Genomic DNA, 13,474 nt, shown 5'->3' on the forward strand with positions numbered 1-13,474 from the left:
TGCTAAAGATCCATTGATGATTTCCGAGGTCTGTTGGCAAAGGAAGATTGGTGTTTCCCACTGGGGCTGCTGTTGGTTCTACTCATCGTACTGGAGATGTGGGGAAACTAAGGGTGGGGAGACTGGACCGGGGTGTTGGGGTCGGCAAACACGAGGAGGTGAAAGGGAGGTCTCCTGCAGAGCTGTTGGCCTTGTCACTCCCAGAGTCACTTTCCAGTTCTCCAGCAATCATCAGTCCATCTCTCTGATGACTGATCTTCATTCTTTTACAAGTGGATCGAACTCAGTTCCAAAGGAAGCAGCCCATTCCTTTTCTATGTACAAATGTAGACAATATCCATTAGTGAACAGTAATCCTTTAAAGGTTCCTCTTCATGCATGACATCAATCTGGAATGTATTAGGTACGTCCATTTTACTTCTGAGAAACTTCCTTAGGTGCATCACAGTCATCGCCGCGGGGCACTATAGGTATCTTTTTTAATTCACCTCTTCCTTAGAATTCTCTTTGTTTACTTTCTGATCCGATCTGTTCTGGTCAAAGAATTCAAAGAATAAGCTTATTATCTCAACATCAGTAGTAAGTCTCTTATCTTCATCTGCAGCTTCTCCTCTATCTTCAGTAGAGCCATTGGCAGCATCAACTGAAGGATGAGCTGCATAAAAATCCAGTAGGAGTCATTTTTGTCAGTGGCTAGATTGTGCAGTTCCAGTGGTGACTGAGTCACTCTGTTCTCCAAGTGTCAGACACCCCATTGCATTCTGCTGGCTCTCCAAGTTGTCACACCCTGGATTCTTGATATCCTCAAGGAATACTCATTCGCCTGTTTGGTTCTGCAGCCCCATGAGTTTCTGAGCATTTCCCTCTCCTCATGGGATTGGTGAGGAAAATAGTTGGAAAAGCTCTCAGTTGTTCACAGCCACAGCATAACAGTGAGAGTAGGAAGACACTAGCAAATGTGAGAGGCCCAGGTTGATCAGGGGCTACTGGCGGCCTCTGAATACTGGCTGTCAGCCTGGCACACCTGTGAGAGGGATGTGGTTGTTGTGGCATGAAGGTGAGGAGGGGTGTTGGCAGCTGTGGGATGTTGGAGCTGCAGTGGGGGCCTTGGAGCTGTTGGGGGGCAGTGGGGTGCATTCTGAGGGGTCTGTGAGGAGGTGGGTGAAGGCTGGCTTGGAGAGAGCATCCAAGGGGGTGAGTGCTGGGTTCCATTCAGGTACTGTTGAAGCAGAAACTACAGGGACTCTCTCCAAAGATGTTTGGACTATATTAATTTTTTTTATTAATTAAAAGAAATTAAATAACACAACATTTAGAAATCATTCCATTCTACATATGCATTCAGTAATTGTTACTATCATCACATAGATGTATGATCATCATTTCTTAGTACAGTTGCTTCGATTTAGGAAAAGAACTAGCAACACAACAGAAAAAGATATAGAATGTTAATATAGAGAAAAAAATAAAAATAATAATAATAAAAAATAAAATATATATATAAAAAAGGAAAAAGAAAAAAACAAAAGACACAAACAAACAAACAAAACAAAACGAAAAAATGTATAGCTCAGATGCAGCTTCATTCAGTGTTTTAACATAATTACATTACAATTAGGTATTATTGTGCTGTCCATTTTTGAGTTTTTGTATGTAGTCCTGTTGCACAGTCTGTATCGCTTCAGCTCCAATTACCCATTATCTTACCCTGTTTCTAACTCCTGCTGGTCTCTGTTCCCAATGACATATTCCAAGTTTATTGTCAAGTGTCGGTTCACATCGGTGGGACCATACAGTATTTGTCCTTTGGTTTTGGGCTAGACTCACTCAGCATAATGTTCTCTAGGTTCATCCATGTTATTACATGCTTCATAAGTTTATTCTGTCTTAAAGCTGCATAATATTTCATCGTATGTATATACCACAGTTTGTTTAGTCACTCGTCTGTTGATGGACATTTTGGCTGTTTCCATCTCTTTGCAATTGTAAATAATGCTGCTATAAACATTGGTGTGCAAATGTCCATTTGTGTCTTTGCCCTTAAGTGCTTTGAATAGATACCTAGGAATGGTATTGCTGGGTCGTATGGCAATTCTATATTCAGTTTTTTGACGAACCGCCAAACTGCCTTCCACAGTGGTTGCACCATTTGACATTCCCACCAACAGTGGATAAGTGTGCCACTTTCTCCGCATCCTCTCCAGCACTTGTCATTTTCTGTTTTGTTGATAATGGCCATTCTGGTGGGTGTGAGATGATATCTCATTGTGGTTTTGATTTGCATTTCTCTAATGGCCAGGGACATTGAGCATCTCTTCATGTGCCTCTTGGCCATCCGTATTTCCTCTTCTGAGAGGTGTCTGTTCAAGTCTTTTTCCCATTTTGTAATTGGGTTGGCTGTCTTTTTGTTGTTGAGTTGAACAATCTCTTTATAAATTCTGGATACTAGACCTTTATCTGATATGTCGTTTCCAAATATTGTCTCCCATTGTGTAGGCTGTCTTTCTACTTTCTTGATGAAGTTCTTTGATGCACAAAAGTGTTTAATTTTGAGGAGCTCCCATTTATTTCTTTCTTTCTTCAGTGCTCTTGCTTTAGGTTTAAGGTCCATAAAACCGCCTCCAATTGCAGGTTTCATAAGATATGTCCCTACATTTTCCTCTAACTGTTTTATGGTCTTAGACCTAATGTTTAGATCTTTGATCCATTTTGAGTTAACTTTTGTATAGGGTGTGAGATACGGGTCCTCTTTCATTCTTTTGCATATGGATATCCAGTTCTCTAGGCACCATTTATTGAAGAGACTGTTCTGTCCCAGGTGAGTTGGCTTGACTGCCTTATGAAAGATCAAATGTCCATAGATGAGAGGGTCTATATCTGAGCACTCTATTCGATTCCATTGGTCCATATATCTATCTTTATGCCAATACCGTGCTGGGTTTTTTTTAATTTTATTATTTTTATTTTTTTATTAACGGAAAGAAAAAAAAAAGAAATTAACACAACATTTAGAAATCATACCGTTCTACATATGCACTCAGTAATTCTTAACATCATCACATAGATGCATGATCATCGTTTCTTAGTACATTTGCATCGGTTTAGAGGAACTAGCAACACAACAGAAAAAGATATAAAATGTTAATATAAAGAAAAGAAATAAAAGTAGTAATAACAGTAAAAAACAGCAACAACAAACAAACAAGCAAACAAAAACAAAAAAAACCCTATAGCTCAGATGCAGCTTCATTCAGTGTTTTAACATGATTACTTTACAATTAGGTATTATTGTGCTGTCCATTTTTGAGTTTTTGTATCTAGTCCTGTTGCACAGTCTGTATCCCTTCAGCTTCAATTACCCATTGTCTTACCCTGTTTCTAACTCCTGCTAAACTCTGTTACCAATGACATATTTCAAGTTTATTCTCGAATGTCCGTTCACATCAGCGGGACCATACAGTATTTGTCCTTTAGTTTTTGGCTGGATTCACTCAGCATAATGTTCTCTAGGTCCATCCATGTTATTACATGCTTCATAAGTTTATCTTGTCTTAAAGCTGCATAATATTCCATCGTATGTATATACCACAGTTTGTTTAGCCATTCTTCTGTTGATGGACATTTTGGTTGTTTCCATCTCTTTGCAATTGTAAATAACGCTGCTATAAACATTGGTGTGCAAATGTCCATTTGTGTCTTTGCCCTTAAGTCCTTTGAGTAGATACCTAGCAATGGTATTGCTGGGTCGTATGGCAATTCTATATTCAGCTTTTTGAGGAACCGCCAAACTGCCTTCCACAGTGGTTGCATGCACCCTTTGACATTCCCACCAACAGCGGATAAGTGTGCCTCTTTCTCCGCATCCTCTCCAGCACTTGTCATTTTCTGTTTTGTTGATAATGGCCATTCTGGTGGGTGTGAGATGATATCTCATTGTGGTTTTGATTTGCATTTCTCTAATGGCCAGGGACATTGAGCATCTCTTCATGTGCCTCTTGGCCATCCGTATTTCCTCTTCTGAGAGGTATCTGTTCAAGTCTTTTTCCCATTTTGTAATTGGGTTGGCTGTCTTTTTGTTGTTGAGTTGAACAATCTCTTTATAAATTCTGGATACTAGACCTTTATCTGATATGTCGTTTCCAAATATTGTCTCCCATTGTGTAGGCTGTCTTTCTACTTTTTTTTTTTTTTTTATTAATTAAAAAAAGAATTAACAAAACAATTAGAAATCATTCCAATCTACATGTACAATCAGTAATTCTTAATAACATCACATAGTTGCATATTCATCATTTCTTAGTACATTTGCATCGATTTAGAAAAAGAAATAAAAAGACAACAGAATAAGAATTAAAACAATAATAGAAAGAAAAAAAACAAAAAAAACAAAAACAAAAAACCTATACCTCACATGCAGCTTCATTCAGTGTTTTAACATAATTGCATTACAATTGGGTAGTATTGTGCTGTCCATTTCTGAGTTTTTATATCCAGTCCCGTTGTACAGTCTGTATCCCTTCATCTCCAATTATCCCTTCTCTTTTTTTTTTTTTTTAATTAACGGAAAAAAAGAAATTAACCCAACATTTAGAGATCATACCATTCTACACATGCAATCATTAATTCTTAACAACCTCACATAGATGCATGATCATCATTTCTTAGTACATTTGCATTGGTTTAGAAGAACTAGCAACATAACCGAAAAAGATATAGAATATTAATATAGAGAAAAAAATAAAAGTAATAATAGTAAAATCAAAACAAAACAACACAAAACAAAACAAAAACCTATAGCTCAGATGCAGTTTCATTCAGTGTTTTAACATGATTACTTTACAATTAGGTATTATTGTGCTGTCCATTTTTGAGTTTTTGTATCTAGTCCTGTTGCACAGTCTGTATCCCTTCAGCTTCAATTACCCATTGTCTTACCCTGTTTCTAACTCCTGCTGAACTCTGTTACCAATGACATATTTCAAGTTTATTCTCGAATGTCCGTTCACATCAGCGGGACCATACAGTATTTGTCCTTTAGTTTTTGGCTGGATTCACTCAGCATAATGTTCTCTAGGTCCATCCATGTTATTACATGCTTCATAAGTTTATCTTGTCTTAAAGCTGCATAATATTCCATCGTATGTATATACCACAGTTTGTTTAGCCATTCTTCTGTTGATGGACATTTTGGTTGTTTCCATCTCTTTGCAATTGTAAATAACGCTGCTATAAACATTGGTGTGCAAATGTCCATTTGTGTCTTTGCCCTTAAGTCCTTTGAGTAGATACCTAGCAATGGTATTGCTGGGTCGTATGGCAATTCTATATTCAGCTTTTTGAGGAACCGCCAAACTGCCTTCCACAGTGGTTGCATGCACCCTTTGACATTCCCACCAACAGTGGATAAGTGTGCCTCTTTCTCCGCATCCTCTCCAGCACTTGTCATTTTCTGTTTTGTTGATAATGGCCATTCTGGTGGGTGTGAGATGATATCTCATTGTGGTTTTGATTTGCATTTCTCTAATGGCCAGGGACATTGAGCATCTCTTCATGTGCCTCTTGGCCATCCGTATTTCCTCTTCTGAGAGGTATCTGTTCAAGTCTTTTTCCCATTTTGTAATTGGGTTGGCTGTCTTTTTGTTGTTGAGTTGAACAATCTCTTTATAAATTCTGGATACTAGACCTTTATCTGATATGTCGTTTCCAAATATTGTCTCCCATTGTGTAGGCTGTCTTTCTACTTTCTTGATGAAGTTCTTTGATGCACAAAAGTGTTTAATTTTGAGGAGCTCCCATTTATTTCTTTCTTTCTTCAGTGCTCTTGCTTTAGGTGTAAGGTCCATAAAACCGCCTCTAGTTGTAAGATTCGTAAGATATCTCCCTACATGTTCCTCTAACTGTTTTATGGTCTTAGACCTAATGTTTAGATCTTTGATCCATTTTGAGTTAATTTTTGTATAAGGTGTGAGATACGGGTATTCTTTCATTCTTTTTTATATGAATATCCAGTTCTCTAGGCACCATTTATTGAAGAGACTGTTCTGTCCCAGGTGAGTTGGCTTGACTGCCTTATCAAAGACTAAATGTCCATAGATGAGAGGGTCTATATCTGAGCACTCTATTCGATTCCATTGGTCCATATATCTATCTTTATGCCAATACCATGCTGTTTTGACCACTGTGGCTTCATAATATGCCTTAAAGTCCGGCAGCGCGAAACCTCCAGCTTCGTTTTTTTTCCTCAAGATACTTTTAGCAATTCGGGGCACCCTGCCCTTCCAGATAAATTTGCTTATTGGTTTTTCTATTTCTGAAAAATAAGTTGTTGGGATTTTGATTGGTATTGCATTGAATCTGTAAATCAATTTAGGTAGGATTGACATCTTAACTATATTTAGTCTTCCAATCCATGAACACGGTATGCTCTTCCATCTATTTAGGTCTTCTGTGATTTCTTTTAACAGTTTTTTGTAGTTTTCTTTGTATAGGTTTTTTGTCTCTTTAGTTAAATTTATTCCTAGGTATTTTATTCTTTTAGTTGCAATTGTAAATGGAATTCGTTTCTTGATTTCCCCCTCAGCTTGTTCATTGCTAGTGTATAACAATGCTACAGATTTTTTAATGTTGATTTTGTAACCTGCTACTTTGCTGTACGCATTTATTAGCTCTAGTAGTTTTGTTGTGGATATTTCCGGGTTTTCGACATATAGTATCATATTGTCTGCAAACAGTGATGGTTTTACTTCTTCCTTTCTAATTTTGATGGCTTGTATTTCTATTTCTTGTCTAATTGCTCTGGCTAGAACCTCCAACATGATGTTGAATAATAGTGGTGATAATGGACATCCTTGTCTTGTTCTTGATCTTAGGGGGGAAGTTTTCAATTTTTCCCCATTGAGGATGATATTAGCTGTGGGTTTTTCATATATTCCCTCTATCATTTTCAGGAAGTTCCCTTGTATTCCTATCCTTTGAAGTGTTTTCAACAGGACGGGATGTTGAATTTTGTCAAATGCCTTCTCTGCATCAATTGAGATGATCATGTGATTTTTCTGCTTTGAGTTGTTGATATGGTGTATTACATTAATTGATTTTCTTATGTTGAACCATCCTTGCATACCTGGGATGAATCCTACTTGGTCATGATGTATAATTCTTTTAATGTGTTGTTGGATACGATTTACTATTATTTTGTTCAGGATATTTGAATCTATATTCATTAGAGAGATTGATCTGTAGTTTTCTTTTTTTGTAATATCTTTGCCTGGTTTTGGTATGAGGGTGATGTTGGCTTCATAGAATGAATTAGGTAGCTTTCCCTCCACTTCGATTTTTTTGAAGAGTTTGAGGAGAGTTGGTAGTAATTCTTTCTGGAATGTTTGATAGAATTCACATGTGAAGCCGTCTGGTCCTGGACTTTTCTTTTTAGGAAGCTTTTGAATGATTGATTAAATTTCTTTACATGTGATTGGTTTGTTGAGTTCATCTATTTCTTCTTGAGTCCAAGTTGGTTGTTCATGTCTTTCCAGGAACCCGTCCATTTCATCTAAATTGTTGTATTTATTAGCGTAAAGTTGTTCATAGTATCCTGTTATTACCTCCTTTATTTTTGTGAGGTCAGTGATTATATCTCCTCTTCCATTTCTGATCTTATTTATTTGCGTCCTCTCTCTTCTTGTTTTTGTCACTCTTGCTAAGGGCCCATCAATCTTATTGATTTTCTCATAGAACCAACTTCTGGTCTTATTGATTTTCTGTATTCTTTTCATGTTTTCAATCTCATTTATTTCTGCTCTAATCTTTGTTATTTCTTTCCTTTTGCTTGCTTTGGGATTAGTTTGCTCTTCTTTCTCCAGTTCTTCCAAGTGGACAGTTAATTTCTGAATTTTTACCTTTTCTTCTTTTCTGATATAGGCATTTAGGGCAATAAATTTCCCTCTTCGCACTGCCTTTCCTGTGTCCCATAGGTTTTGATATTTTGTGTTTTCATTTTCATTCGCCTCGAGATATTTACTAATTTCTCTTGCAATTTCTTCCTTGACCCACTCGTTGTTTAAGAGTGTGTTGTTGAGCCTCCAAGTATTTGTGGATTTTCTGGCACTCTGCCTATTATTGATTTCCAACTTCATTCCTTTATGATCCGAGAAAGTGTTGTGTATGATTTCAATCTTTTCGAATTTGTTAAGACTTGCTTTGTGACCCAGCACATGGTCTGTCTTTGAGAATGATCCATGAACCCTTGAGAAAAAGGTGTATCCTACTGTTGCGGGATGCAATGTCCTATAAATGTCTGTTAAGTCTAGCTCATTTATAGTAATATTCAAATTATCTATTTCTTTATTGATCCTCTGTCTAGATGTTCTGTCCATTGATGAAAGTGGTGAATTGAAGTCTCCAACTATTATGGTATATGTGTCTATTTCCCTTTTCAGTGTTTGCAGTGTATTCCTCACGTATTTTGGGGCATTCTGGTTCGGTGCATAAATATTTATGATTGTTATGTCTTCTTGTTTAATTGTTCTTTTTATTAGTAGATAGTGCCCTTCTTTGTCTCTTTTAACTGTTTTACATTTGAAGTCTAATTTGTTGGATATTAGTATAGCCACTCCTCCTCTTTTCTGGTTGTTATTTGCATGAAATATCTTTTCCCAACCTTTCACTTTCAACCTATGTTTATCTTTGGGTCTAAGATGTGTTTCCTGTAGACAGCATATAGAAGGATCCTGTTTTTTAATCCATTCTGCCAGTCTATGTCTTTTGATTGGGGAATTCAGTCCACTAATATTTAGTGTTATTACTGTTTGGATATTTTCCTCTACCATTTTGCCTTTTGTATTATATATATCATATCCGATTTTCCTTCTTTCTACTTTCTTCTCCATACCTCTCTCTTCTGTCTTTTCATATCTGACCCTAGTGCTCCCTTTAGTATTTTTTGCAGAGCTGGTCCATTGGTCACAAATTCTCTCAGTGACTTTTTGTCTGAAAATGTGTTAATTTCTCCCTCATTTTTGAAGGACAATTTTGCAGGATATAGAAGTCTTGGTTGGCAGTTTTTCTCTTTTAGTAATTTAAATATATCATCCCACTGTCTTCTAGCTTCCATGGTTTCTGCTGAGAAGTCTACATATAGTCTTATTGGGTTTCCCTTGAATGTGATGGATTGTTTTTCTCTTGCTGCTTTCAAGATCCTCTCTTTCTCTTTGACCTCTGACATTCTAACTAGTAAGTGTCTTGGAGAACGCCTATTTGGGTCTATTCTCTTTGGGGTGCGCTGCACTTCTTGGATCTGTAATTTTATGTCTTTCATAAGCCTTGGGAAATTTTCAGTGATAATTTCTTCCATTAGTTTTTCTCCTCCTTTTCCCTTCTCTTCTCCTTCTGGGATACCCACAACACGTATATTTGTGCGCTTCATATTATCGTTCAGTTCCCTGATCCCCTGCTCAAATTTTTCCATTCTTTTCCCTATAGTTTCTGTTTCTTTTTGGAATTCAAATGTTCCATCCTCCAGTTCACTAATTCTAGCCTCTGTCTCTTTAAATCTACCATTGTAGGTAACCATTGTTTTTTCCATCTTTTCTACTTTGTCCTTCAATCCCATAAGTTCTGTGATTTGTTTTTTCAGACTTTCTATTTCTTCTTTTTGTTCAGCCCATGTCTTCTTCATGTCCTCCCTCAATTTATTGATTTGGTTTTTGAAGAGGTTTTCCATTTCTATTCGTATATTCAGAATTAGTTGTCTCAGCTCCTGTATCTCATTTGAACTATTGGTTTGTTCCTTTGACTGGGGCATATCTTCAGTTTTCCTGGAGTGATCCTTTATTTTTTGCTGGCATCTGGGCATTTAATCAGATTTCCCTGGGTGTGCGACCCAGCAGGTTGAAAGATTTTCCTGTGAAATCTCTGGGCTCTTTTTTTCTTATCCTGCCCTGTATGTGGCGCTCGTCTGTCTGCGGGTCCCACCAGTAAAGATGCTGTGGCCCCTTTAACTTTGGAAGACTCTCGCTGTGGGGGATGGTCGCCAGCTGAAGTGGCTTAGGGGAGTGGCGATCCAAACCTCCCAGCCGGCCTCGGAAGTAGGGAGGCAGGGGTGCCGGCCGCTGTGGCTTGGGGGAGTGCCGATTCAGATCTCCCAGCCGGCCCGGGAATCTGCGTGTGGGGGGGGCGCTGGCCCCCACGGTTTGGGGGAGTGCTGATCCAGATCTCCCAGCTGGCCCGGCAAGCCAACCGTGGCGGGGGGCGCTGGCTGCCGCTGCTTGGGGGAGTGCCGATCCAAAGTTCCCAGCTGGACCGGGAAGCCACGTGTGTGGAAGGGACCCCAGTCACCGGCCTCCGCGGCTTGGGGGACCTCTGATCCAAATCTCCCAGCCGCCCCGGGAGGCCGCGCATGGCGGGGGAGGGCGCCAGCTTCCGCGGCTTGAAGGGACCGCCTGTTCAAATCGCCCAGACGGTCCGGTAACGAGGGACGAAAGGGCTCTGGCCGCCAGCCGCCATGGCCCGGGGAAGCACGCGCCCCTCGGGAATCTCACCGCAACGGATTCTCCCAGCCGGTTCAGCCGTTCCAGAATGGGGTACGCTGTCTTTTTGGATTCTGTCGTGGCTCCGTTGGCTGTTCTGTACCGTTTCTGTTTCTTTAGTAGCTGTTCTGGAGGAGGAACTAAGACCCGCGCGTCTTACTATGCCGCCATCTTCTCCGGAAGTCCTATATTAATTTTTAATATTATTAATTGAGTGCTTGGAAGATGAATTTACAATGGAAGTATTCCTCTTTCAGGTGTGTCCATGTGGAAAAGGCAGGTATTCAGGTAAGAAATGATCACTGGAAGCTTACGGGATGTTAGGTCTGAGAAGACCTTTAGAGAGGGAAATGTTTTACAAATATTAGTTGATACCAGTTTTCAACCATATGCCATATAGTCTGAAAGTGCCTGGTGGCGAACAGGTTTCCCTCTGTGTTGTGCCCCTAGCGTGAGTTCATCTCCATCCACGTCAGGCAGGCAGATGTGCAGATTGTCAGTGCTTGCTGGAAGCTCTACTGCCTTGAACATGGGATTCGGCCCGACGGCCCAATGCCAAGTGACAAAACCATCGGTGTAGGGGACGACTCCTTCAACACGTTCTTCAGTGAGACCGGAGCAGGCAAGCACGTACCAAGGGTAGTCTTCGTGGACCTGGAGCCCACTGTGGTGGGTAGGTGTTCAGGCCCTGGCAGTGCCTTCCTGGGATGGGGGAAGACCCCTAACAGGGCCTCACGCATGCCCCCCTGAGCCCCTCTGCATACAGGGCAGGACTTCGCAGCCTAGTGATTTTAGGTGAGAAGCGGAACATTAGTGGTTGAGGAGCCTGTGGGAAGCAGTCTCCTGATTTAGGAAACCTGACCCACTCAGGGTGGGCTGCTCTGGCCTCAGTAGGATGGGCTGGCAAAGGATCCACTTGGGCTCTTTTCATGTCGCCCATCGGAGGCAGTGGTGGCTACCCCTATCCTTCATGCTGTGCACAATCTCGTGCCACTGTTCTGACCTGCGTTGTGAAAACAAGGTAGGTGTAGCGCGTTCCTTTGATTCTTTCAGATTAGGTGCCTGAGGTAGTTTCCAACAGTGCTGCTGAGAGCACTTTTCAGTGGCTGCCCAGGAGGGACAGGATATCTCTTTATGGCCCGTAAGTCCCAGGCCACACAGAGTGCTGAGGGGACTGCCTGGAATAGTGATGGGTGATTGTCCAGTGCTTAGGGTTTCTTTTTTCAGACCCTTTGATGTAGCTATGAGTATAAAAGAAAGTGTAGAATGACCTGTGTGTGCATGTGCGGGCTTGCTCTCCCTTCCTTGGGGACTGGTTCTGCTGGCATTTTACCGCAAGTTGACTTTTCCTTCCCAAAGCCTTAATCGGAATCTTGGTTCATGTATTTCACTTCCATATTTTCTATGAGGTCTTTACATTCTGATCCTACAAGGACGGGATCAGCTTTGTAAAGCTGAGTGGCACCCCAGTGTGTGGGTCCTGGTGTGTGTGGTAAGCCTGCCGGGTTCACGGGCCACTCCGTGTCTGCAGACGAAGTGTGCACGGGGACCTATACGCAGCTCTTCCTCCCGGAGCAACTGATCACCAGGAAGGAAGATGCCGCCAATAACTATACCAGAGGCCATTACACCATCCACAAGGAGATTGTCGACCTCGTCCTGAACCAGATCCGCACCTGGTGAGAAGTGCCGAGAGGGCGTTGTGCAGAAATGGCAGTGGACGGGCGGTGGGCCTTCATTTGCCATCAGGAGGGCATTAGGGCAAAATCTGGGTCAGATCATGAGTTCAAGTGGGTTTGCCGAGGTGTGTGTTGAAACATATCCACGTACGTCTCGTATCCCTCCTGTTTGGTGCTCAGTGTGCTGCATGCTTGCTGTTGGAGGCCCAGACCTGCATGTATGTGCCGAGCAGAGCAGGACAGGCCCTGGCTCACTACCAGACAGGGTTGTGACTCCTGTGGGCAGCGGCTCACGCACTTCTGTCTCTGCAGGCAGATCTGTGTACTGACGGGACTGCAGGGCTTCCTCATCTTCCACAGCTTCAGGGGTGGCACCGGCTCAGGCTTTGCATCCCTGCTGATGGAGCGGCTCTCAGTGGACTACGGCAAGAAGTCCAAGCTAGAATTTGCCATCTACCCGGCGCCCCAGGTCTCCACAGCTGTGGTGGAGCCCTACAACTCCATCCTGACCACCCACATGACCCTGGAGCATTCCTACTGTGCCTTCATGGTGGACAATCAGACCATCTATGTCATCTGCCGGCGTAACCTCGACATCGAGCGGCCCACCTACACCAACCTCAACCATCTGATCGGGCAGATCGTGTCCTCCATCACCGCCTCCCTGCAGTTCGCCGGGGCCCTCAACATGGACCTGACAGAGTTCCACACCAACCTGGTCCCCTACCCCGCATCCACTTTCCCCTGGCCACCTACGCTCCAGTCATTTCCGCCCAGAAGTCCTGCCACGAGCAGCTGTCCGTGGCCGAGATCACCAACGCCTGCTTCGAGCCAGCCAATCAGATGGTCAAGTGCGACCCTCGCCACGGAAAGTATATGGCCTGCTGCGTGCTGTATCAGGGGGACGTCGTTCCGAAGGACGTCAGCGCAGCCATCGCCACCATCAAGTTTGTGGATTGGTGCCCAACCGGGTTCAAGGTAGGAGTGTGGAGGAGCCTTGCTGTGCTTGGGAGGGCGCGGGACACCTGCATAATCATGCTGCCCCCCAAGGCCTTGGGGAGAAGTCTGCCCCATCCTCTCAGGTTCCTGGTCATACATGAGTGAGCCAGAAGTGATCACTTATCCAAGTTTGTATTCTGAGTTTCCTTCCTGAATCATCACAGCATATATATGTCTATGGTGAGCATTTAATTGCAGAAAATAGGAAGTATTCTGAAAAGAATTTTTTTTGCAATGTACTTTCAAATTTATTGATTTTTTGCTTGTGTATTATTT

General features: G+C 41.8%; 2 pseudogenes across 1 annotated transcript in view; one reads left to right on the forward strand and one right to left on the reverse strand.

Moving 5' to 3' along the window:
* Positions 1–13,474, forward strand: part of LOC143683866 (tubulin alpha-3 chain-like) — a 47,648-nt pseudogene that overhangs the window by 31,038 nt on the left and 3,136 nt on the right. Inside the window, exons 2-5 of the transcript XR_013175681.1 lie at positions 10,778–10,808; positions 10,971–11,193; positions 12,052–12,199; positions 12,512–13,177. The product of XR_013175681.1 is annotated as a tubulin alpha-3 chain-like (transcript). The remainder of the gene's footprint in view (positions 1–10,777; positions 10,809–10,970; positions 11,194–12,051; positions 12,200–12,511; positions 13,178–13,474) is intronic.
* Positions 21–662, reverse strand: LOC143682310 (polycomb complex protein BMI-1 pseudogene; annotated as a pseudogene).

Source organism: Tamandua tetradactyla, chromosome 5 (assembly GCF_023851605.1).
Source record: "Tamandua tetradactyla isolate mTamTet1 chromosome 5, mTamTet1.pri, whole genome shotgun sequence".
Classification (NCBI taxonomy): domain Eukaryota; kingdom Metazoa; phylum Chordata; class Mammalia; order Pilosa; family Myrmecophagidae; genus Tamandua; species Tamandua tetradactyla.